The sequence below is a fragment of the Chinchilla lanigera genome, unplaced genomic scaffold, assembly GCF_000276665.1.
Source record: "Chinchilla lanigera isolate Chin_1 unplaced genomic scaffold, ChiLan1.0 scaffold00019, whole genome shotgun sequence".
NCBI classification, from domain to species: domain Eukaryota; kingdom Metazoa; phylum Chordata; class Mammalia; order Rodentia; family Chinchillidae; genus Chinchilla; species Chinchilla lanigera.
In genome coordinates, this window is record NW_004955420.1 from 14689834 (window position 1) to 14715330 (window position 25497).

The window sequence follows — 25497 nt, forward strand, 5'->3', positions numbered from 1 at the left end:
CGGCTGCACGGGTGGGCGGGTGGCTCGCTTGCTGATTCTGTGTCCCAGGGCAACAACGGGAGCCGGCGGGGGTCATTATGGGAAGGCTCCTCTGGAGCCAGCGGGGCCTGAGGCGCCCAGGGTGTGGCCGACTGCTCCCTCTCGCCTCTTTATCTCACAGGATGTCACTGCGCCATCACAGCTTCCGGGCTGCAGCTACAGGACACAGGCCCTTTCCTTCCAGCCCTGCGGGGTCCCCAGGAGGTCTCAGGTTTTGGCCTCTTAGGCTGTGTGCACAGAGGTGAGGACATTCGAAGCTGGTGAGCGTGTCCACATGCAACCATCAGAAAACAATGGGACGCTTTGGCCTCTAGAATCCACACTTGGAAAATTTGGGGGAATTCACCTTTTCTTTTCCACATCCACAGTTGCTTCTTTCCCCGGGAAAGTTAAAGCCACTCCAGGCTATCTGTGTTCCAGGAAAATGCAGAGAGCAGGGGACCTGAGGAGAGCTGTGCTCATGTTTGAGGAATTTTGTCCATAGTCAAGGTCTTACTATGTAGTCCAGGCTGGCCTTGAACTCACTATGCAGTCCAGGCTGGCCTCCAACTTGTGATAATCCTGCCTCAGCCTCCTGAGAGCTGGGATTCCAGGTGTGCACCACCACATCCAGCTGGAGTTTAGTTTTTCTCAAAGGAGATGGCTAGAAGCTGACCTGGAGTGCCAGAGCAATCTCCAAAAGGTAAGGAACTTGGGGAGCAGGTGGTGAGGGTTCCCCTGGGGGTTCGGCCACCCGCTCAATCTGCTAGTCCTGTTGTCTGCGTGTCCCAGCCGTCTCCAGTAGCAATGGACCAGGATCTCATTTGAGTAAGTGTGACGTAAGCATCCCCTCCTGGGTGACTCTGAGTCTTGTGTGGCAGGCTTCTATTTGGGGCGCATATTGAGAGGCACCCTTGAGGTGGAGATCACCTGGGAACAGTGTAGGAGCCCCCTGTCCAGGGGATGTCTCAGGGTGGAGGAAGCGCTGGAGACTAGGGTGGTGGTAGTAGGGTGGCAGTTTTTGGGCTGATTCGGGGGGCAGAGGGACAAGAAGCACTATCTGGAGTAGCTCTGCCTGTGTCTGAAATAGTGACAAGAGCCTGGCACTCCTGTCACTTGCATATGGAGCTGTGGCTGCCTCTGCATGGGGAGTCTGAGGAGCGACACCCCGGCGGGGCTGTGCCATCCGGCAGGGAGGACGCCTGCCCTCTGTACCACCCCTGTCCCGCTGGTCCCTGACCCTCTCCATTCTCCAGCTGTTGCTCTTGGCCTTGTGCGAATCCATTTATAAAAGTCACTCTCCGCCTTGAGAAGCATGTGGAAGGCTTTATGGATATTTTCATAAATCTTGGGTCTCATTTTATGGCTGGAAATTCACCACACTGCCACAGCAATGCAGGCTGGCTTCTGTAGCTTTCCATCCGGAAGGTGTGCTGGCTTCCTGTCCTGAACTCATGGGTCGTAGGGATGTCTTTCTGCCAGGCCCGTCTCTGACAGCAACCTCAGGGTCTTTGCAGCTCTGTTTTCGTGGTCAAGACTTCTGGGCCAGGATTGCCATTCTCCTTTTTTTACATTTTCACCCCTCACCTCCTCCCATTTCCTCCTTCTGAGAAATCCCTGGTCTCTGATGTCCATCCTCCGCTTCCTGAAAGGGCCCTCGTAGGTCCGGGTGCTGGGGACGCTTGTTCAGTTCTCTTTAGAATGGTTCTGTTCTCTTACGAGAGGCGTTGAAAGGTGGGTAAGCGCCAGCCAACGTCTTGCTCCACCACGATGGCAAAGTCCTGGTCCGTTTCCATTTCAAATCATTTTGGTCGCTCTTTTTAGACATCAGGGGAGACACATTCCTGGTTCTGGAGATAACGCTGCCGCTGGAGGAAACGGAATAGCGTGAGTGGGTCCTCAGGGTTCTGAGCTGACCCATGGCTCCGAGTTCGCAGGCTCTGGCTCCGTGACAGGCCTCAGGGTCAGGGGCGAGGGGGAAGAACTGACCTGGCAGCTTTCTGCCTCTGGTGCTCAGGGCATCATGGTGGGACCCACTCCTGTGGCTCGTTCTGTGCCAAACAGGGTGACTGGGCCGTGGCGAGGAGGCTTGACCCGGACTTGGGTAGAGATGGAGCGGCTGTCTTTTCATCTGAGCCCTGCGGTGGATTGGAGAGGATGCGAGGAAGACCTTGCTAGGCAGGCAGGCTGCTGCCTCCGAGGGGATACGCGAGGGAAGTAGAGGGCTTATGGGAAGTGTGGTTGGTTTAGCCGTCCGGAGCAGGTGGGGTGAGCGTCCCTCAGTGGAGGACAGAGGTGGAGGAGGAGGTGGCGCTTGGGAGCTCCTGCGCGCTGTGGCGTGAGGATCTCGACTCCTTGATCCCAGCCACGTCCCTCACCCGGGCACCACTAGGGTCCGGCAGGACTCTGCCCGTGGGTGGGCTCCCATCTCACCAGAAGCTCTCGGTTTTACAAACCCTAACCCCTCGGGCTGCAGAGTGGTCATCGATATGCAGAAACAGCGAGGGCCAGTCACTGCAGTGCCGCACACAGTGCGTGACACATGTGGTACGGGGCGGCCAGCAGCGTCTGGCCCGGCTCCATACTCTGTGGTCATCACAGCGCCTCCCTGTTCAGAGAGGCCCTGATTCGACCCCCCGGGACATGCGTGTGGGAGCAATGGCAGCATGGGCTCGGTGCAGCCCCAGGCCGTGGGGAGAAGCTGCCCCAGGGAAACCGAGGTACTCTGAGTCCTGTGGACTGGGGGCAGGAGGACCCTTCCCTCTGCAGCCCCTGCAGGCCCCCTGCAGGTGGATCCCAGGGCCCGGGAGGCGGCCATGCGGGTGTGAGCTGAGCGCATGCGCGTTACTACAGGCATCTGCACCGCGCCCTGGGGGTGTCTGCTTTACCTCTCCCGGCTCTAGGTCTGCCACTGTCATCTTAAACAGTCAGGAGCCCTCACGGGCTCTGCAGGCTGGCACTGCCCAGGGCCCAAGGCCTGCACCTGCAGCCCACCCCGCTGGCCTTGGACTCTGGGAGTTTAGAGCAGTATTTGCCTGAGAAGCCGAGAGAAGACCTTCTGGAGCCAAATACCTGGAGAGACAGCTGAGGCAAGCAGCGCCGTGTAGTCCAATTGCCTTTGGCCATCTCCGTGTCTCTAATTGGCTCACATAGATGGTGGCTGTCCAGGAGGGACTGAGGGGCTTCCAGACACTGCTTCTTGCTGTGGGACACCTGTCCACTGGGGAGAAACAGCTTGCCTGGGGCTTGGCCTCCTCTGGAGTAGCTTCTGAGGGCAGCTAGACTTTATCTCTTAGACTTTGGAGGGCTTTTCAAATTAGGGCAGCAAGTGGGGCATGGTGGTGCATGACTGTAATCTCTACACTTGAGAGGCTGAGGCAGGAGGGTCGCTGTGAGTTTGAGGCCAGCCTGGACTACGTAGTGAGTTTAAGGCCAGCCTGCAGTTACATAGCTAGACCCAGTCCCAAAAACCAATCACAACAAAAAATTAGACGCAGCAGTGCCCAGGTTTGCGTAGGACAGTCATACGGGTTGTCCCCTAGTATAATTATAACAGAATCCCCCTTTTTTGGTCTCAAAACGCTCTGTTTTGGATGATAAATTCTATGACCCAGACCAGAGCCCATGGCAGACCCCAGGGCCCAGTGGCTTCGTGTTTTGAAATGCAAAGGACAGTGTTACACTTTGCTTGGCCGCGTAATGCAGTCTGATGTTGCACTGTGACTCAGCCCTGCTCTCTGACCACCTCTGACATTTGCCACTGGGCCCTGAACTCTTTCTCCTTTATCCAGCCACTGTGTTCAGCCTGGAGACTTGCTTCACCTTCTCAAAGTCCCTCTGCAGGACACTGGGGGTGGAAGGACATCGGTGAGCGAGGCAGGCACCCCTTCTCAGTGCCTTCACCCGTGGCCTTTCGGAATCTCCTGAGCTCCGGGCGGCTGGATCCGGTCCCCTGCTCCGTGACTGAATGGTCACCCGGAGCGCTCTGTCCTCATTCTCCTGTGTCCTTTTGTTCCTGCTCCTGAAGCAGCTCCCTTCCAGCGGCCAGGTGCCCAAAGGAATTCGTGTTAGAAAATATCAGAGGCCTGGGGATATAGCTCAGTGGCATAAGCACCTGCCTGGCAAGTGCAAGGTCGTGAGTTTGATCCCCAGAATCCCCCCCCCCAAAAAAGAAAGAAAATATCAGGAAACCACCTCCACTTAGCAGGTGAGAGAGATAGAGGAGGAAGAAGGCAGAGGCCGAGGCGGTGATGGAATAGGGGAATCATAGAATTTATTGAGGAAAATGAAACAGTTACAAAATTTCTTTTTTTTTTTTTCCTGAAGGAGTAATTAATGGGTTCCAGGATTTAATTTCAACTTTTATTTGCTCTTTCTTTCCTCCTCCCCTTCCTCTTCCTCTGTCTCCTTTTTGCTGCTCCTGTTGACAAATTTATTTTCAAAGGGCAGGTGTTTGATTTTCCAGAATCCTTTAGTTGGAGGCTCAAAATGGAAAGATTTATTGAAGAAATACTTTTCCTTTTTATTTGACAAGAGCAAACAGTAAAAATTTGCTTTAATATTTGCCCAAAAATAAAGAAATCCAGAACTCCCTGGTTAGAAATGCAAAAGGGAACTGGTGATCAGGTCTTTGGGATCCGTTTTATTATGGACTCTTTTGGACGTCAGACCCGCACACCAGATTTGTATCTGGTTGTAAATGTCCTTAGAACCCCAGTTTCTGCTGTGTTTTCATGGAGATTTTGTTCTATGTTCTTACCTACGTCTGGAACAGAACCTTTCTTAAATCCCCGTCTCTTTCTCTATACCAAGAAGAACAAAAAAGAGGAATTATTTTGTCTTTTAAAATTTAATCTTCCGGGCTGGGGATTTAGCTCAGCGGCACAGCCCCTGCCCGGCAAGCACAAGGTCGTGAGTTCGATCCCTGGTACCGGGAAGAACCCCCCCCTGCCCCAAAAAATTTAATCTTCAAAACAATTCCTCAAATTATAAATCTTGAAAATGAACTGTCCCTTCCCTGGGAACCACTTGGCATTTCCAGCTCCTCCCGTGCCCCCTCCCATAGCTTTGCTTTGCTTCCTTTTGAGTAAGGAAGAAATACTTTCCTTTTCTAATTCTTTTGAAAGTATGAGGTTATTTGGCTTTTTAATACCATTATCTAGATTCTTTTATATGTGTGTTTTTTGGTAGTTCTAAATTGGCCTTAAATTCCATTATTTTCAGCTCATTCTCCTGTTACAGAGTATTATGGTGACCAAATTAAACCTAAGCTAAACAAAAATCAAACCAGAACTCCTCAAAAATCCAACAAGACCAGGACTGAAGCAGTTGGCTGGTTTGACTGAGCGTTCTTCTGGTCCTCAGAAGGTAAGGGAGGTCTCTTTCTCCCTTGTTTCTTTTTTAAAAAAATACATCTATGTACATAAATCTGTATCTGTATTTGGTTTCAAACTGTGTTTCCAAAACAGCTTCATCTGCAGGATGTAACTCAGGAGGGAGAAATTTAAAAGAAAAAAATTCGTACCTGGCCATTAAATCAAACCTGGATTCCTCAGGCTCCACCACGTTCTGTGGACTTTATTTTTAGAGAGAAGGCCATTTAATTAAAAAAATTCTCCTTTTCTTTCCCGCTCCCCTCCCCCACCCTCCAATTGTCCCCCGGACCAGGAAGTTTATATGTAAACAGAAGCACCACTCAGACCCCTGACCTCCCCCAGCCCTTCAGCCCAGTGTTTCCACAGGGGATTAACCCCAAATACCAACTTGCTCTCAGAGGCAAGATTGTTCCCGAGGCCCCAAACCAAAAGGTTTTCTTTTCTCTGGGCTTTCGCATTCACCCTGCAAATAAGGTCTCCTCAAAGAGAGGCTTAAAAGTAGCTCTGGAAAGCAAATTGCTGGGCAGGCTGGAGCAGAGAGGATGCTGGGCATTTTCTGGGCCCTCCCATCCGGGGTCTCTGTCCTCCCTGGCCTCGAGTGCTGGGTGACCTTGCAGATCCACGAGCCAGGGGAAAGGGCAAGGTTGCATGGTGCAGCTGTACATCTTCTGTGTGCATGTGTGTGTGTGTGTGCTTGTGTGTGTGCGTGTGTGTGGAAGCACTGGGTGTCCTGTGGAGTGCTGGTCCTTGCCTAGTGGCCTGGGGCATCCCGGGAGTGCAGGTGGGGAGGGGTTATGGGACAGGCAGAGATTGGTATCCCCCCCTTGGGGGAGTAGGAGCAGGAGCTGAGACCTGCTGTGCAGCCTGCAGCTGTGTGCCCGCAAGGGGAATGTTTGCAAGCCCTTCTGTTTTAGCCTGCACGCCTGTGGGTCTTATCTGGGCCAGATTCCAAGCCTGTGTAAAACCATTCAGAGCTCCCCTGCCCCCTACGTGCTGGGCCGAATGGCTCTCACTTGCGCATGTCCCCACTTCTGTCCTGTCCCCACGCCTGCCTGAATGACCCTGCTGTAAGCCAAGGCACCGGCCCGTCCAGGAGATTTCTTAGGTGGAGCGTCCTCTCCCCATCTGGACCCCCAGCAATTTCTCACGAGGGAGACGAAGCATCTGCATTTGCAAGGCTCTGTGTAGCATGTCCAGAAATCTCTCCTGCTATTAAGCAGGGGCGGCGGTGAGAAAAGCACCCAGCGAGGGTACTGACTCAATGGCTCCAGACAGCTGTGGAAAGTTTGATGCAGCGGGGGCACCCAGACAGAAAATTAAAAAACTAATAAAGTCCTCAGTGTGGGGGCGCTGGCATCAGGACAGCTTTCCTTCTCCAGACACCTAATAAAGAGACATTCCGGGACACTAACTCATAAGGGAAATCCGCAGGGGTCACCGAGAACAGTGGAAAGCAAGCCATGGAAACCTAGCAGCCGCTTGCGTCCCGGCGGGGAAGCTTCGTCCTCTTCTGCTCCTGCACTCCCGGCCCCAGGGGCAACCCTGCTCTCCTCAGCTTACAAAAATGGCGGGGTGCTCAGGACCGAAGGAAAGGTCGAGAGACGGAGGCAGGGTGGCTGCAGGGGCCTGGGTGTAGAAGCCTGGCGTCTGAGTGCAGAATGAGTCCGAGGTGACACTGGACACTTGGCATCGGAGGGACAGGAGGTGACAGTCACAGCAGAGAACAGTGACCCTGGGAGGAGGGGCTGGCTTCTGGAGGCAGAAGAAAAAGGAAATTCTGAGAACTGAAGCCTGTCCAGCTGGCCTGACAGAGCACCTTCCTAAATCGCAGGCTTTCGTAAGGTGGACTTTTCCACCGGGGTTGCTCGGTCATTTTGGAGCTGAGTTGTGTGTGGCCGCTGCGTTATGGGCTTGCTGGTTGAGACTTTTGGGTTGGAGGGTGTTTATGTTAGTTTGAATTGGTTGTCAAGGTGGGCCGTGTCTGTTTGAAGGGAAAAAAATGGTGACTTGGGCTTTAACCAAAGCGAGGGTCAGTTATGGGGATGCAGTAGCCCCCTTTTACCCAAGGTTTTGCTCTTTGCAGTTTTGGCGACTGGCAGTAACCACACTCAACCACAGTCCAAAACTATTAAGTGGAAAATTCTAGATGTTTTCTTTCGGCTAGGTAGCCTTTATGTGACTTAAAAATGGCCCCAAGGTACAAGATCAGCAATGCTCAGGAGGCATCAGGGTGTAAAATGTGGAAGGACGGATGGTCTCTGGTCCTGTGTGGGGCGGCTGCAGGATTACAGAGAAGAACACGGTCTAAGAGGCGTCGGTGCAGTTCAGGGTTCCAGGCAGCTTCGGGGGTCGCGGGAGTGTCCCCCGGGGACACGGCGGCGGCTACTGCACTTGTGTGTAGGGGAGCCAGCTTCTCACGCGGACCGTGGGCGGTGCAGAGGTGGAGGGAAGCGGTCTGGTACAAGAGCCAAAAGGGTCGACTGTCCTTCCTCGTGTTGGGTTCCGCCACTGCGTTTGGGAAGACTAGGGCAGCCCGGCTGCGGCTGATTTGTAACCCCCGCTCCGGGGATAACGTGTGGTTACAACCCCCAACTGTTATCTCTGGGTTCGAGGAGCACAGCCTCACTTGCTGACCTCCAGAGCCTGTGCACAGATTCCCTGAGGTCTCCCTGGGTCAGGAAAGGAACCAAGGAAGGGGACCCAGGCCGAGGCCAGCGGGCTCTGCCGCTGTCGGGCATCTTGGACAAGCCACTCACCCTCAGGCCTCAGTTTGTCCTGCAGGATGAGGGGATGGGAAGGGACTTCGAAGGCCCCAGCCACTCACACACGCCACGACCCCTGAGGTTGGAAGGTTGTGCTCTGCGCCTGGTGCCTGGCTCCAGCCTTTCCTGCATCAGAACGAGTGTTGTCCTCCCGCCCGCTCCTTTTGCAGTGGCTTGGCAGAGGCTGAGCCTTGGCCTTGGGAGTGATGGAAGACAAGCCTGCGGTTTGGTGAGCAAAACGAAACATGGACTTTTGAACTGCTCAAGTCCAACAGCCCTTTCTGGGTCCTTTCTATTTTTTTCTCTCTCTCTTTTTTCCCCCCAGAAATATGATCGGGCCTCACATTTAAGAAAAGACCAAATTGCTATGGAGTGCGCCTGCCTTGACTTTTGTTAGCTACGTCTCACTGAGAGAAGCCTGGAAGGTTCCAGATTATTCTGGAAGGTCTTCACATTTCCCACCTGAGGGTCTGATTCATCCAGAGTCTGATGGGGTACGTCTGTACTTCCAGCAAGTTCTCAGGCAGTAATGCTCCTGCCAAGCTAGGGCCCAACTGTCACCTAGGCCACAAAACCTAGCCCAGAACCCCACCCAGATGCTCTAAGAGCAGAAGTCACTGGTTGGGGGCATTGTCACCAGGCTGCCCAGATTGGGGTTCTTTGGCCTCTGGGTTCAGCTTCAGCCTAGAAGGAACCCTCTGGGTCAGCTGTCAACCCAGAGAATCCTGTCTCCTGGAAGGCAGGCCTCTTGCAGTGTCTGCTGAATGACCCTTGAGTGGTTTGGTGATTTTTCTTCTTCATCTCCTCCTCCTTTTTGCCCTACCTTGGGGAGAAGAAAAATGGGACAGTGTGAATAGGATGAGGCAGGACAATGCCCCAACTAGTGAGAGCTGCAGAAGGGGATTGAATGACACCATACTCTGGTACAATCAATAATATCCTATTATTTAGCCAGTCCAGAGCCAGTGTTTCCAACAAGTGCAGAAGCGCAGATGATTTAATGCACCCTTCTTCAGCGAGCTGTGTACCAGGGGCCACTCCTACAGGCACTGCACACCAGTTAACTCTTTAGGAGACAAGAGCTGCTTTTAGGGCAGGTTTTGGGAATTAACACGACAGAGAGCCATCTTTGGGGATCGCTACTGCCGACTGTGATAGGCTGAGCCAAGTGCCCAGAGAGGGCACAGGGGCACAGCGGGGTGAAGGAAGGCCGCTGATCTCTGTCTAGTGTGACCCCAGCGTGGGCATGAGATCCAGACCCTCTCTCCATGTGGTTTGGCCAGGAGATCAAGCCCAGTGGCTGCTGTAGTCCTGTGACTCAGGTCCTCTGGGGAGGAGGCGTTGTGTTAGAAGTTTGGGTTCCGGGTCCCCACCCTGAGATTGCAGCCCAGGAAGTCTGGGCCAAGCTCCAGCCCACTTGTGCTGGTGAGGCGCTGGCTGGCAGGAAGCGCGGCGCTGCCCGCAGAGGTTCCCAGTGACTCCACCCGAATCCAGTGACGCCTGGAGGCTCCCTGTCTCCGGACTCTCATCAAGTAGGACTTCCGTGGTTTGCTTCTTTAGATGTGGCCCAGCTGTTCTGCTCCTCCTCACTCTGCAGTCTCCTCGGATGGCTGCTGAAGCCCAGCTCGGGGGCCAAATTGGGCTTGACTGTTGGCTTGGATTCTGCAGGACCCTGGGGTGGGCACTGCACTCCGGGGGCTGTGGTTTCCTCGACTCAAAATGTTCACGGTCCTGTGGGAACTGGAAGGCATAGGAGCACGCTCCTCGAAAGACCCTTGTCTCTTCAGCAACTCAGTTTTCTTATCTGTACAGTGGGAATGCTGGATGCAGACATGGGTTGGCTGAGTCTGGGCAGAACTGGGCTTCTCCTTCCAGAGCTTTTCCCTACTTTCCTTCCCTGTCGTAAGAACTTCCACATCCAGAAGTGACTACTACGTTGGCAGCAAAGGTTTTGCCAAGGGCTTTGCTTTGCTGGGCTAATGATGAGTGTGGTTTCCTCAGAGAGCAGGGCGCCTTCTCCAAAGGCTCTTCCTGCACTGGGAGCGGCGGGGAACTCTGTGAGGCTTGTGGAGGGCAGAGCCGACATGGTGGGAGGCCCGATTGGACTTAACTGGAAAGGATTTCCTGATAACCACGAGGAGCTCCCTGGTGGCAGCCCTTGCTGGCTTTACCTTCCCTGTCATAGCATCTGTGGACATCTCTCTCCCGCACTCCTCGGCTTTTGAGATCCTGCATCATCTCCCTAGGTAACTTGAATCGTACGGCTTTAATCACTTTGGTGACGGCTGCCCTCTGATTCCCGTTGCTTACCCAGATGCTGTTGCACATTTCCAAGAGCAGGCAGACCATCTCCTGCGGACCACCTTGTCATGGTCACAAGTTCAAAGCGTCCCCAGCTTGTCTCCCCATCTCTTCACTTCCTTTTGTGGAAGCACTGTGTAGCTTTAGGGAGTGACACGGCTTTGGAGATCCTGAACCTCCTCATGCTGTTACTCCATCTTTCACTGGGACTAGTGCACTGAAATATTGCCCAGGTTTTCCACATCTGACAGCCCATACTATTTCTTTTCCTCCATATCAGCAAGAGAACGTCCCTAGGCTTTAGTGTTCATGGGTGTGGTTAAATGTGCACAGAGGAGAATGGTTGTTAGTGGTTAAGGGCAGATGAGATTCAGAGACAGGAGAGCTAGGTATAAATCTATGATATGGTGAGTGCTGAAGAGGCTCAGAGACATCTGCTTTCATTAAGAAAAATGCAGCCTCAGTCAAGCGTGGTGGTGCACACCTGTAATCCCAGCAGTTTGGGAGGCTGAGGCAGGAGGATCTCACATTTGAGCCCAGCCTGGGCAACTTAGCAAGACTCTATGTCAAAATTTTTTTAAAAAGGAACTGGGGATGTAGCTCAGAACAAAGGCCCTGGGTTTAGTCTCCAGTGCCAGGAAGAAAAAAAAAACAGGAGTAAGAGTGAGACCAAGAGAGAGAGAGAGAAAGGAAGAGGGAGGGAGGAAGGTTAAAGAGAAAAGAAAAGCATAGCCTCTACAATGAGCAATGTTGTTGCAATCTGTCTTACATGACTAACATGCATTTGGAGTGTTTCTTAACTCACCATCACTGGATGTGGTTACTTTTCTGAGAAGGCAAAGACAGGGCCTTCAGATCTCCCATGACTTTTTCATTTCTGTCATTTATTCCCTGACTTTCCAGGAATTTTTGTGCATTTTTATTCTGCCTGACTTGGCCGATAACGGTTCATGATAGTTTTCTTTCTGCGTTGTTCACTTTGTCAATATTTGTCTAAATTTCACTTAAGCTTTTCATTTTCAATTCTACTTTGACACTGAAGCTCATGACCCTAATTTCTTTTGGGGGGGGGCAGTTCTGGTACTGGGAATCGAACTCACAACCTTGCGCTTGCCAGGCAGGCATTGTGCCGCTGAGCTAAACCCCCAGCCCCTACCCTAATTTCTTTATGACTTGATTATTTGTGCAAGTTCTATAGTTGTTAGGTTATCCTTCTTTACTTGAATACTTTTCTTTGTCTGTTTTAGGTATATATCTTGGATATACATATAAAATATATTCACGAACTTAATTTGTTCTACAATTCTGGAAAAAATGTCCACATTTGTGTTTGTGGAGGAAAGGTGGCCATGGTCATGTTTGTCACTCAGTGCGGAGTTTGCAAACAAAACCAAAATTTTACCAAACACTTCTGTTTGCAAACCAAATTGTTCACAGACAAAAGTGTTCATGAACTGAGGTACCACTGTGTATGTTACTAATTAATTCTTATTCCAGCCCAGTTGCTCATGCTGTCTTTTTTCTTAAAATATATTCTTCTTTTTTTTTTTTTTTTGGTACCAGGAATTGAACTCAGGACCTTGTGCTTGCCAGGCAGATGATTGTACCACTGAGCTATATCCCTGGCCCAAAATATCTTCTTAGCATTAATACAAATAATAATGGCATCTTTGTTTTGGGCCTGTGGTGGCCCAGTATAGAATCTATGGTAGATAGGAAGCAAAGAGACAAGAGGGGTTGAGGTCCCAATATTCCTGGCAGGTGTGTGTCCCTAGTAACTGTAAATCTCCCAGTAGATTCTGCCTCCTGAGGGTCCAGTGCCTCTGGGAGGTGCTGGGGGCTGGGAACCACGCCTTTAGCACATAGCCTGCTGGGACACTGATCCGAACCCTAGTATTTGGCTGGAGCACGGGTAAGTGCTTTCTTCAGTAAGGTGTGAGTGATCTACCTTAGAGATCTTCAAGTCACTGACAATGTTCTTTTTCTCTTAGACACCAGTGGCACTTGGATGAGTTTAGTGTTCTTGACTGGCAGGGACGTTTTTGCATGTAAAACTATAGACATCTCACCAGGGTCAGCTGACGTTAACGTTACAGTGCTGCTGGAGGCTCATCTGATTTTTCTGCCTTTGGAGGTAAACTGACGTTTTAAAATCCCACTCAGGTAACTATAAAATTGTTTGGTGGTTTTAAACTTGGATATATCTGGTAGTTAGAGTCTTTGGTGTAATTTTGCTGGGTACTCACTGAGATGCTTTGATCTGTAGATACACATTTTTGTTCAGTCATGGTAGTCGGTAGTAGTTCCCTCAAATCCACATTCCCCTCTCCTTTTTCTCCTTTTCCTCCTCCTCCTTTTTTGAGACTGGGTTGTACTATGTTGCCCAGGCTGGCCTTGAACTCTTACTAAAGCTGCCCTTGTGCTTTAGCTTCCAGAGTAGCAGGGACCACAAGCCTGTGTCACTGTGCCTACCCATATTTTCAATTTATTATTTTTACTTTTTTTTTTTTAATGGGCGTGGGGGTTGAAATAGAGTCTTGTAGATGTGCTCCAGTCTGGTCTTGAGTGCTCTATGTAGCTCAGAGTCACCTAGAACTTGTCGCAATCCTTCTGCCTCAGGCTTCTGAGTGCTGAGATGTGTGCCGCTACCTTCTTAATAATATAATTTCTGATATGCATATGAGCATATGACTGTAGAATAGAAGTTTATTTCCCAGCTTCTCTTAAAATTTAGTGCTGCATTTGTGTCAGGAAGGTGACCTTGATCCTTATACGTATATCAGCTCAGGAAAATTTTCTTCCTTTATATTTTTTGTTTTCTTTTATTATTCTACTTCCCCCATCACAAACCTCTCTTATCTACATGTTCTTTATTATCTGTTTTTCAAGCCCAACACTTTTTCTGTCATTATTTTAATCTTTTGTCTTCTTCTTTTCATTTTATAGCAGCTTTTCAAGTTTCTATTCTGCATCACCAATTTTGATTTTTCTTTTGTCTTTTTGAGACAGAGTCTCCTCATGCAGTTCAGGCTGGCCTTGAGCTCACTTTGTAGCCCAGGCTGGTCTTGAACTCCAATGATCCTCCTGCCTCAGCCTCCTGAGTGCTGGGATTACAGGCGTGCGCCACCACGCCCGGCCAATTTTGATTTCTTTGAAGGGCCCATTTTATTCTTCACTGCATTGAGTGTAATTGGAATTTGCTATTTCTCTTTTCATTTCCTTAGCTCTTATGCATTTTTACTTCCTCTGAGCCTTGCTGGCTTTATCTCTTTCACCTCTTATTATTTGATTTCCTCTTTTTCTTAAATTTCCATGGAATAGAAATGTTGGTTTCCTAATTGCTTTCTAAATTCTGTAATTGGGAAAGATACCGCCCTTCTCTGTATTTTGAGCTCTGGATTTTCGGTCTTTTATAATCTTTATGTTAGTTTTCCTTTCTTTGTATCTACTCGTGGTGTTTGTTCATAAACAATGTGAGTAGACTTGACTGCTGGAAATGAACCCAGAGGACCACTTTGGAGGTCCAGCCGGAGGAGGGCACGGGAAGGAAACTGCAATGGGGGCAGTTGGAGCAGGAGAGGGGCGATGGAAGTGGGCAGAAGCAGCGGGCGTCACCGCAAGCGTAGCGATTGGCATTCCCATCCCACGCACGTGGTTTTTCGCCAGCAGCAGAGCTCGGGCGCTGACTTCCTCGTTCATTTCCTTTGTGCCTGACGTCCATCCTAGGATGAAGCCGTGTTCGGTTCCATCTCCCGCCTTGAGCTGCTGTTGAGGGGAAGCCTGCTTCTTTCTGTGCTTTTCAGTTCCTGTCATCTTGATGATGTGCATGGCTTCTCCCGTGAGCTCACGCAATGCGCCCTCGGTGCCTCAGCGCTGGGCAGAGGGAGGGTGACAGTCATGTTGGGGTGGGGGGCGCCCTCAGTCTCTTTGCCATTCACTTCCTGTAACCACTGCGGCTTCTCAGGGCGAAGATCTGTCCTCAGAGTCTGTCTTCATCTGGGTCTTTCTAAACCGTGTCCCCTAGGACAGATTCAGAATTTCTACCCTGTGGAAGGCACCCTTGGCTGGATTCCAAAGTTACTTTAATGCTGTTCTCCTTGTCCACAAAGCTTTTTCCATTTTTATTCTTCTCTGGATCGTTCAGAGAGGATCTTCAAATAAATAGAGGAAGTTAAGAACATCTTTTCAATGCTTTTTTTTCCTGGAAATTTTGAAGAAGGCGTCGTCAAAGGCTTTTCACATTGTGCGAGGAGGTTGTAGGTTATAAATTGATTAAAAGCACCCCGAGTCTTTGTAGTAGAAGGGTAGGGACATAAGATCACAAGACTTGGAATTAGAAGATCTAAGCTCGTGTCCAACTCTGTGTGCTGTGAACCATGTGATCTTGGCTATAGGATCTTCCATTTTCTTATCTCTAAAATGAGAGCAGTTCCTCGTATCGAATGAGATCAAGTATGGAAGGTGTTTTTAGACTCTTAAAACCTGAACAGTGCACGGGAGTGCAGCATGTATTCGGATTTCTTTCTCTCTTTCCATTTCATAGATTGGGGCTGTGGTGTGGAAGATATTCAAGAAATCCCCACTGGCTACTTATTTGGGATGGATTCCGGAAAATACTGAAAAATACTGGGAAGCACACAGCAGTAGCAGCTGAAGGTAGTATTACCGTCTTCTTTCATGTTTATGTTAATAATCTTTCCTTGAAGCCATGGTATGCTCTGTCAAGATAATAAATAATAAAATCTGTCAGATTTTATTAATCAACCTCCCTGAGGTCTTTCAGCCTCCTTTCAAACCCTCACTATCCATTCTCTGGATATGCAAAATGTATTGCAAAGAGGTGTTTCTTTTAAAGATCTTTTTAAAGAAATCATCTGTGGCTCAGTGTCACATCTAAAGATGTCCGGTGATACTTTCAGGAGGCTGCAAAATGCATGGACTTTCCAAATATTCTTGGAAGTCAGCTCATGGACTCAGGGTGGGAGGGAAGGGCAGGTACGTGGTGTGCCAGGGGACCGTGCTGTGAGTCGGCCAGTGTCATTCGTCGTGGGCCGTGGAGCAGGTGCGTAAACACCTCCCAGAGGGAGCCAGGTTTTCTGCTCAGTGCCCCCAAATGGCTCCATTCCAACCCCCAGCAGAGATGCCGGGTTCTCGGAATTGGATTAGCTAAGCACTGGGCAAGGTAAAACCCACCAGCATGATCCACAGGAGAGTTAGCTCCTACAGCAGCAGCAGCCGTAGGAAAAAGGCCTTTCCTTATTAGCAACGGCAGGATTCGCCAGCTCATTGAAAAACCCTAGCTTTCTGAGGTACAGATGCGTACTTCCTGTTACCAGGTTCGATGCTACAAAGGTAGTTTTGAGTCCTCACGAAGTAAGGTAAGACCTTCTGCTGAGTGCTGGGGAGCTTAAAGAGGTGCACAGGACTTCACCTTGGCTTTAGAAGTCCCCAAGTTTTTTGGGAGACAGAAGCCTGCATGTCACTCCATCAAAGGACAGGTGCAGGAACGCCAGCCATGCATTGTTGGCTCAGAAAGGACAACTTGGAGGTGCCTCTTGGTAGAGGAAGAACTCAAATGAGGCATTCTTTTAGTTATTTATTATTCAGACAAATAGTGAATGGGTCCACGCACTGTGCTATGACTACAGAGAGGGCAGTGGTTGTTGTATAACTATTTACAGAACAGTAAAGCTCAACAGGCAGCAGAGGCAAAGGAGATGTCCCAGGCAGGAGGGGCTCGGGAGGGCCCTGAGGCTGTGTGGCACCCAGGAAATGGACAGGGGCAGTGGGGGAGAGAGGTAGAGGCCAGGTGCGGGATGGGTGAAGGGCCACGGGAGACAGAGCACAGCTGAATGGCACAGGACTCCAAAGGCCCAAATGAGGGACAGTAGTTCTACTTCCATATTGCATACTAATTTCTCATTCATTCATTCATGTTTGTAGTACATAATGCTCACATCCCTTGTGTAGAGTGGGTACATGCACATAGCACATCTGAATTGGTTTTTCTTCCCTTTCTCTCTCCTCCCTCCATTTTTAAAATTTATTTTTTTTTCTCTCCATTTCTTGCTCTCTTTCCTCTTTAAAGATCAATCTCCCTATTTTCTATTATCTTTTACTTTGCTCTTTATTTGATACTTTGGGTTTCTCCTATAAGAGAAACCATGTGATATTTGAGCTTGTGCGTCTGATTTATTTCACTTAACATTACAGTCTCAAGGTGCACCCGTTTTCCTACAGTGATGCAGGTTTACCCTTCTGTATGGCAGAGTAGGACTCCATTGTGTGGAAATACTGCGTCTCCTTTGTCATAATCTGTGGACGGGCAGATAGGCCGCTTCCGAGAGGTAGCTGTTGGGAGCTGCAGCGCCACAGACGTGGGTGAGTATGGGTCACTGTGATAGGATGTCTTCAGCGCTTTGTGTCTACCAGAATTGGTAGATGCCTGGGTCCACTGGATGTGACAGTAAGAAGTGTGCTGGACTGGAATCAGGGCAGACTTCGAATCTGAGCTGTGCCATGCCCTCAGGAATAACTCCCCTAACTGTTCTCAGATGATGACAGCAGGCAGTGGCAGTGACCAGCAGCTGGCTATGTCAGCTGTTGGCATCCAGCATCACCTAGTGCTACCTGGTGCCGTCATAGCTGCTGGCCAAGGTGCGCTTTGCCAACGTGCGATTTTCATCTGTGCGGAGCAAAAAAGAACCTTGGACCGATCAACAACGAATCCAGGAAGGTGTGGTTTTGCTTCAGTTATGTAAATCAATAAATTCTCCCTTTCACTCAAGAACAAAAGAGCACTGTCCTGACACTCAGATTTCTCTGTGGAGACATGGTCTGTGAGAGTCCGGTGAGGAGAGACAGGAGCAGACCCAACGGCCTTGTCCACCCTGTGGACGGTGCTGCAGTGGGGCCTGAGAATCTGTTTCTAAAGTTCTCAGATGCTGTGACGCCGCTGACATAGGGACCACGTTCCCCACACTCACAGAGCCCTTGATTTGTTTCATTTTGTCTCCCTCCCCCTCCGCTGAGTCCTCCAAATTCACAGGGGTTACCAAGTCCCCTTCATGCCCGACTGTGGTCAGAACTGGGTATTTATGATGGAACCTAAATTTGTCACCGTGACCTGCAGTTTCCCCTTCTCTGAGGAAGAAGTGTCACTGTTTATCGCAGTTAAATTACCCTGGTAGTTCACTCATTCACTGGCAGATTTGTTTGAATGCTCTATCTGCCACACTGTAATAAATGTCATCCCTCTATCGATACACTTACTTACTCCTAGTGGATAAAACACTTTCCCAGCAGCAGACCGTGAACTCAGTTACAGGGAAGAGCAAAATCAGTGCATACAGATAAAATGTACTTATCTCATTGTACCTTTGTGTATTCGTGAATATAGTTATACATAGTTTCACTTTGCACTTAGCTATATCTGCAGCCTGTTTTTATATTTTTATTTTGATATGGGGTCTCACTGAATCACCAAGTTGCCCAGGCTGGGCTTGAACTTGTAATCCTCCTGCCTCAGCCTCTCAGAGTGCCAGGCTTGTACATGTATGTTTTCACTGGCCTCTTATTGTCATTATATGTTAACGTAGTGACATATCATACCCTATTGCTTGCATCTTACTACTGTTTTCTGGTTGGAGAGCTTGACCTCATATCTTATCATTTGTTTAGTGTTTTTATCAGAAGCAAGACAAGGAATGAATTTGATGTGCAGTCTTCCCTTCTGCAAAGAAGAAACAGAGAAGTGCTTGTCTGGTCTTTGCTTGACTTACGCCATGGCTGTTTGTCACCTGGCTTTTGAGTGTCACTCATTATTTAGATAATTAGCTCCACCCATATTTCCTGAACAGTCTCCCTAATTTGGCACTTGGGAGAAAGTGAGCTGAGGTCTTTCAGAACTCTTCAAGGAAGGGCTCATGCTGCAGTAAAAGAGAACAGACACACACAGATAGCTGAAATTCAGCACAGCAAGCAGATGGGAGGTGCAGCAGAAAGAGAGCAGACAAGAAAGCCAAGGAGGAATCAGGTCTCCAGCGCCGGAAGATCCAAGCAGGCTTCGTGCTCTGCCTGGGGAAGCCTCTACACCGGAAGGATTGGGTACTTTGAGTGAGCCGGAGATTATGGGAAGAGAAAATATGAAGAAATCTCTCTTCACTCTGCGCCCCAGGGGCCAACACACCGGCCTCATGAGTCTGGACTGATATTTACCAACCGAGTCAGACCCTGTCCCATGGATGTGAGGGGCCGCCCCACATTGGCATGGGTTTGGAGGAGCTCTCCCATCTGCAGGGCTCCACAATCTTTTGGGCGGAGGTTCGGGTGAGACGTTCACACATTCGCTTGGAAGGGGGTTGACCTGTACACTTTCCCAGGAATGGAGAAAAGCTGAATTAACTAGCACTTGGAAAGTATCCATAGATTCTTGGCTCAGAAAGTGTTTGGGGTGCATTTATATAATGCTGTTTCTTTTCCTATAGCACAAAGAAATGGCAGGAGGAGGAGAAAGGGAGGAGGGTGAGGAGGAGGAGGAGGAGGAGGAGGAGGGCTCATCAGAGAGCAAAATAGCGCTCAATATGTCAGCCCAGTCCCTTTGCCCGATCCAAATGGACACCACCCTCCCCCACCCCGAGTTATGAGCAGCTGAATTGAATTAAAAAAAAAAAAAGTCCCTCGGTTGGTGAGACCTGGCCTGCCAAATTCTCAGCTGGCGTGAGTTTTTATAGCTCCGTTATAAACCCCTGAAAAGTGAGGCATATAATGGAAACATTGACATAACCTGAACTCCCAGGAGCGGCTTGTGCCACTGTAATTATCCCTGGGTCTCACTGGCCCACGGCTCTGCTCGGCTGGCAGAACCCACTGCAGCGGCTCTGCCTGGTGTCGTGGGCGCTGGAGGTTGGACGTGAGTTTGCGGGGAATAATGAGATAGTGTCTGCTGGTGGGAAGCCCCTGCTCCATACATACAGGCCCCTCCCTCTCCCCTTCCTTCCCTTGTTCTCTCCTTGCACCACCTCCCCCACACCACTCCCCCTTGCAAAAAAAAAAAAAAAGGCAGAACAGTTCAGTTGGTTGTAAAAATTAATGAGTTCAGATACAGACTTGCCTTATTCCGGTCCAGCTGCGTAACCAGGGCGATTCCGACCAGCATTGTAGACGCTGACATCAGCTCTACACCCCGGCACAATGCTGCTCTGTTTGATCTCAGAAACAGATCAGGCTCCTGGGCTTTATACATCCTGCTTCCTCCCTACGTAAACTCATTTTATTACCCACCAGGACAGCGCATCTCCACCGCACTCTCCCCAGGCAGCCAATACCAGAGGATCAGGCGCCACAGCGGACTCTCCTTTGACCAGCCGGACACTTGGATCCAGTTTTCCTGGTCTTCTTGGAGGGTTCTTTTCCTCTCCCTCCTCCAGGTGTTGACAACCGGGGGAGGATGATGGTGATAATGATTTCACCACTTTCCATTCGCACAGTGCTTCACATCTGTCAATGCACTTCTATGTCTCGTCTGAGTTGCGGCCCAGGACCACCCCGGGAGGCAGAGCTGGGACCCCCACTTTATGCAGAAAGGCTGGCTGTGCTGGTGAGTGCGGCTTCCAGCAGCCTTGACTCCTAGCCCGGGGCTCAATGCTTGGCCTCAAGCATCACCTCTCGGTGGCTGCACCTGGCAGCGGAGATTGAGACTGCTGGTGCCTTGAGCTAGGAGAAGGCTCTGTGGGCCCAGCCAGTTTCTCTTCGGCTAAAAGAGAAGGAACATGACAGATCTGCTGTGCACCCTTCAGAAGCGTGTGGTGGTGCTCTGAACCTGTCACAGCTCACTGCCACACCCCGCCTCTTCTGCAAAATGCCTCTCCCTTTTTATTCCCTCAGAGAATATTCACTCCCTGCTTCATAGGGTGGCTGTAAATCCCTGGCTTGCAGCTGTCCCACCCCAATCTGTGCCCCTGCTTCCCTTTGAACGCACCTTTTTTTTTTTTTTTTTAATATTTTTGAGACAGGGTCTCGCTGTGCAGTTCAGGCTGGCCTTGAGCTCACTTTGTAGCCCAGGCTGGTCTCGAACTTGCAACGATCCTCCTGCCTCAGCCTCCCAAATGCTGGGATTACAGGTGTGCACCACCACATCCAGGCTGAGGGTCTTTATGAGGTGTGATCACAATTCGGTGGCTGTGGCTGCCCAATGCCATGCAGTGGAAAAGCAGGTTCCTAAAAGTCATGATGAAAGTTTCCTCATCTGCTTTATTCACCAGATCTGGTACCACATGACTTCTGGGTCTTCCCCAAAGTCAAAATGACCATGAAAAAACAACGTTTTGAATGAACCCAGGACATCGAGGCAGCCTTGACATGCAACTGGAGACACTCATGAAAGAGCACTTCCAGAAGTGCTTCAGAAAGTGGCAAGAACGATGGGATCATGGTGTTTGAAGTGAGGTGGGTAATGCATGGCAATGTGTCTTTTGCTGTAATATATTTTGTCTCTTTAAACACACACCATATTTTTCTATCTCACTTCATACATTATAAAGACCCTGTTTCCCACAAAGTCATGCTCACAGGTACTGGGAAGGAGGACTTCAATACATCTTTCTTGTTGGACACAACCGAACCCATAGCAGACTCATATTTCTTTCATGCTTGGCTAAATGGTTATCTGGACTCAGAAGCTCAGGATTTGGATCGGGTCCCAACTGGCCATCGGGGGGTGTTAAGAATCTCTTGTACTTGTCCTCTGCTTGCTACAGTGTTTTCACACATAGCCTCACTCAGGCTGCACAGCAGACTCTGGGAATGGCCAGAGGCTCGGATTCTCGTTTTACTCTAAGGAAGAAGACATGAGGAAGAAATGGAAGTGGTGGCCAGAGGCTGCCCTTTGCTTGGGGCAGCTGGCCTTGTTTAGGGCTCTAAAGCTGTGACTATAAATTCCTTTCCACCGATGTGGCTTTCCCCATTTGACCGCAAGAGTCTCTGCCAAGGACCGGAGCTGGGAAACCAAGCTGCTTTGCAGGTTTGGAAGCCCACATTCTTGTGTTCCAGTTTATCTCGAGGGGATCTTGGTGCATCTTATGCTCTGTCCACCCCCCCACCCCATCCCCCATCTATCCCCCACTTCCTCCCCCACCCCCACCCCCCACTTCTCCTCCATCTCATCCCCACCCCCATTCCCCTTCCCCATGCTCTACCTCATCCCTTCCCCCACCCCTCACCCTCCTATCCTCCAACCTCCACCTCACCTCTCCACTCATGCCTTAGCATTGTCAGACAGCCTGGCTCCCATTAAAATTGCCTCAGCTCCTGTTGAACACCATTTCCCACCATTTCTAACTGCTTTCTGTGTCTCTTTCTTTTGCAGAGAACCTAAATTTAGCCTTTAGCTTCTGAAATACATTTGCCGTGCAGTCTCCTGGTTCTTTGACAACTTTGAAGGTATTGTTTTGGGAGTCTTTCTATGACAGTCCCAGCATTCACTGTGGGTAGTGGCAGGACACCAGGGACTGTGGATTTATTTGATTTTAATGGGCTGTAAGCTATTCCTGACAGATACGGATGATAAGTACATTATCTCATTTAAAAAGGACCATGCGTAGCACCTAAGCCACAGCTCCAATGGCCTCTTGCATCCAGAAACAGCTGTCATCCACAGGCTCCCAGAAGCTACCTCACAGTTCCCGAATGGGGAACACTGTGGTCCCCTAGTCACTGAAGCCCCTCCCAGGCTGAGACCGGATGTACACTGCTATTTTCTAGCAGGGCTCTGATTTATGAGTTGCTAAATGAGCTCTGTGTTTACTTTCCATGGCTGGCTGCCTTCAGTGCCGAAGACTTGCTGTTTTTTTTTTCCTCGTGATTAGACGGATTAGTTTTGTGTTACATATTTCTTGTGTACCTAAACAAGCGGTCTTCACTTTGCACACTGCCACATTCACAGAAACATGTGCACACTCTGCAGGGGCCCACAGTAACTGCACAGGGAGTAATCGCTCTGGTGCATCTGGATTTGGGCAAACCAGGTTCAGTGCAAAGTGAGGACTGTTTTATTTTTTAAATAAAATTGGGATGAAGAATGTGGTGACGGTAGGTGGTGCCTACTGGGCACGGAGCACTTGCCTGTCTTCCCAGTCCACACGGAGAAAGAAGGTAGCAAGGGTCAGGTGATGCACAGAAGCGATGGAGTGTAGACAGAGCTGCTGGATCTTCCAGAGAGGAGGGGGTGCGGGGGTGCGGGGGAACGTGGCCATTGCCCTCCAGGGACAGGAGAATCGGAGAGGACGCGTCAAAGAGTGAGCATCTGCGAGCTTTGTGAGAGGAGTGGCGTTTAGGAAGACAGAAGAAGGAAGCCAGAGGTGGGCCTTCCAGGCTGAGCCAGCAGCACAGCCCAAATCAGAGGGGCATTCTGAACCCTTGCACCAAGGCTGCCCAGTGAGGCTCTGGGTGATGAGGTGACGTGGGTGACATGGGTGACATGACCGAAGGGCCATCTCTGCTTCTCAGGTACGTGCGCCACAGGTGGCTCATGGGATCAGTCGCGTGTGGGCGCCCAGGTTGCACCTTGGTGACCTAGAAGGTGGGCCCCGGACACTGTCTGCCCTTAGCTGATGACAAAGCAGAGCCTCAAAAGGCAAAGACTCATCCATGCTGCACAACCAGAGACTGGCCCAGCAGCGAGAAGAATGCAGGTTTCCCAGGCCCTGATTCGCTCCTTCTGCTCTTGGGCCACACAGAACTTACTGCTCTGATGGTCATGTTTGATCTACCCTAAAGGGTTGGGGCTTCACACGATTTTGTTTACAGAGATGCTGATTTTTCTATCTGACCCCTCCTTAAGGAAGTACCCACTGAGGGACAAACGTGAAAACTGACATAAGCACGTGTGATGGCTTTGAGTTTGACTGTCCATTTATTTCTTTTATAATTAGATTTTTACATAAATAATTTTATTTAAAAATTAATGTGGATTAGCATTTGCAAAGTGGTTGTCCTGCTTGTGTCTAGATGTCCCCCCAGAGCCTCCTGTGGTTGTAGGTGGGGGCTTTTTCACAGGTGTCCGGATCTAGAGTGTGTGATGCTGGGATTAAGGGTGTGTGATTACTGAGTGAGCCCACTGATTGGTTTGGCACTGCCCTAATCCTGATAGCGTGGGTACAAGATAAAGGACAGAAAGAGGCTTGTCTTGCTCTTTGCTTGCTTGTTTTGCTGCCTTCTGCCCACCATCAACTGTTTCTTCCCTTTGATGCTTGTCTCCAGGCCACCCTGCCTTGGAGCCAGCCAAGTATGGACTGAAACCTCCACAGACTGTGAGCCAATAATCCTTTCCTCGCTTAGCTTGTTGGTGTTGGGTATTTTGGTTCAGCAACAGGAAGGTAACTAAGATGATGGTTCTCTACAGAAGATTTTCAGTTGGAAGGAAGGAAGGAAAAAAGGGACAAAGAAAGAAGGAAGAAAGGAAAGAGAGGAAGGAGAAAAGAAAGAAGAAAGGAACAAAAAAAGGAAAGAAGACCCCCTTAAAAGAGGATTTCACCATGTTGTTAAGCTATCTTCGTGTGGGGTGGATTTTTCCTCTCATTAAGCCAGTAATTCCCACAGGACTGCCATCTGGCTCTGCTCCAAGGGGTCCCCAAGGAACACTGCCGCCACCATAACTCTTCTATCCTCTGGGGCTCTCCGGGAGCAGCCCAAGGAAGACTCTCCACCCCTCACTTCCTGCCAGATTCCCACCCAGGTATCCGAGAACCTGCAAGAGGACGCTATCAGACCCCACCCCACCCCAACACACACACTGATCAGAAGCCTTTGACTGAGTAATCACAACCTGAAAGGGCTGCTGGGGGGCTTGAAAGCAAAACTGTAACCGATCCCCACTGTGATTCTTGGCTGTTGATTTTTCTGGGGTCAACCAAAGAGAGGTCAACCAGAAGAGAGGGTCTCTGTTTGCTTTAAACAAAATCTTGGTACACTTCTCGCATCTGCCTTGTTTGGGGTACTTTGCAAGTGAAAGTTCATTAGGGAGACACAAAAGCACGTTCCACTAATATCCATCAAAGAGGGTTCAGTTTCAAAGTGCAGAGGAAATGCAATAGCATTGAAGCAAGTTGCATGAAAAGGGTTGGGGGCCCCTAAGAAGCAGAAGAGAAGCAGGAATGGTGACCTGGATTATTTTTTGGTGAGTCAAGCTTTATTTGGGACAGAACGAGTGAATCTCAGGAAAACTGACATTGCCTGGGCGCTCTCTTGGTTCTATGGGCAGCTCTTGCACGAAACATTCTAGAATGTTCACAGATGTGTGGGTTTCCTTTCCCACATTTTCTCCCATTGGCACCAAACCTGAAGGGTTCAGAATTCCTTGAACATGGTTCTTCTCCACCATAATGACTATCACTAACATATACTGACCTGGAGGATACACAGTGTCTTAGTCACGTTTTTGTTGCTGAGACGCAGTCCATAGTTGGGTGGCTCCAAGGCAGAGTGGCACAGCAGAGGGGCATCAGGGAAGAGAAGCTGCTCATGACATGGTGGACATGGTGGAGAGCTCAAGCCAAGAGAGCTAAGCCGGTCCAGGCCACGCCCCCAGGGACTCACCACTTCCCGCCAGACCTCACCTCCCAATAGCATTATGTTTGCATGAGGCCTTGGGGACATCCACATATAAACCATAACGCACAGAAACAGGATGAAGTAGACATCAGGAGCCCAGGGAGGAGGGCAGTGGGTGAAGAGAAGGCAGATGGGCGGTCTGGGAAGGGTGCGGGGAGAGAGGGAGGCCTGGGAACAGAGTGATTCTGTGTCTGCCCTGGAGCCAGGAGACAGCTCAGATGTTGGTGAGTGTTAACTAGGCCTCTGCTGGGTGGTTGGTCTGAATGGAGCCAGAATGTCCCTTCCTGGGGTTGTCCAGGGCTGTGGGAATGACACATTGTTATGGTTGTTATCTGAAGTGTGATCTCGAATTCCCACGTGTGCAGGACGGGGGTTGGGTCACACGGGCGGGCCGTGCACTTGTCAGTTGGCAGACTCAACAGCTGCGGGCTCAG

The 25497-nt window shown here is 50.0% G+C and overlaps 1 long non-coding RNA gene across 3 annotated transcripts; it reads left to right on the top strand.

Moving 5' to 3' along the window:
* The first annotated feature begins 594 nt into the window (after positions 1-594).
* LOC106148320 lies at positions 595-23576 on the top strand. 3 transcript variants are annotated; one of them, XR_001233660.1, is made up of 6 exons: positions 595-721; positions 15000-15112; positions 16697-16837; positions 19945-20054; positions 20719-21476; positions 21822-23576. It is a non-coding gene; the product is annotated as an uncharacterized LOC106148320 (long non-coding RNA). The 3 variants fall into 3 exon arrangements; XR_001233661.1 differs by having other exon boundaries at positions 16726-16837; XR_001233662.1 differs by having other exon boundaries at positions 16731-16837.
* The last annotated feature ends 1921 nt before the right edge of the window (positions 23577-25497 follow it).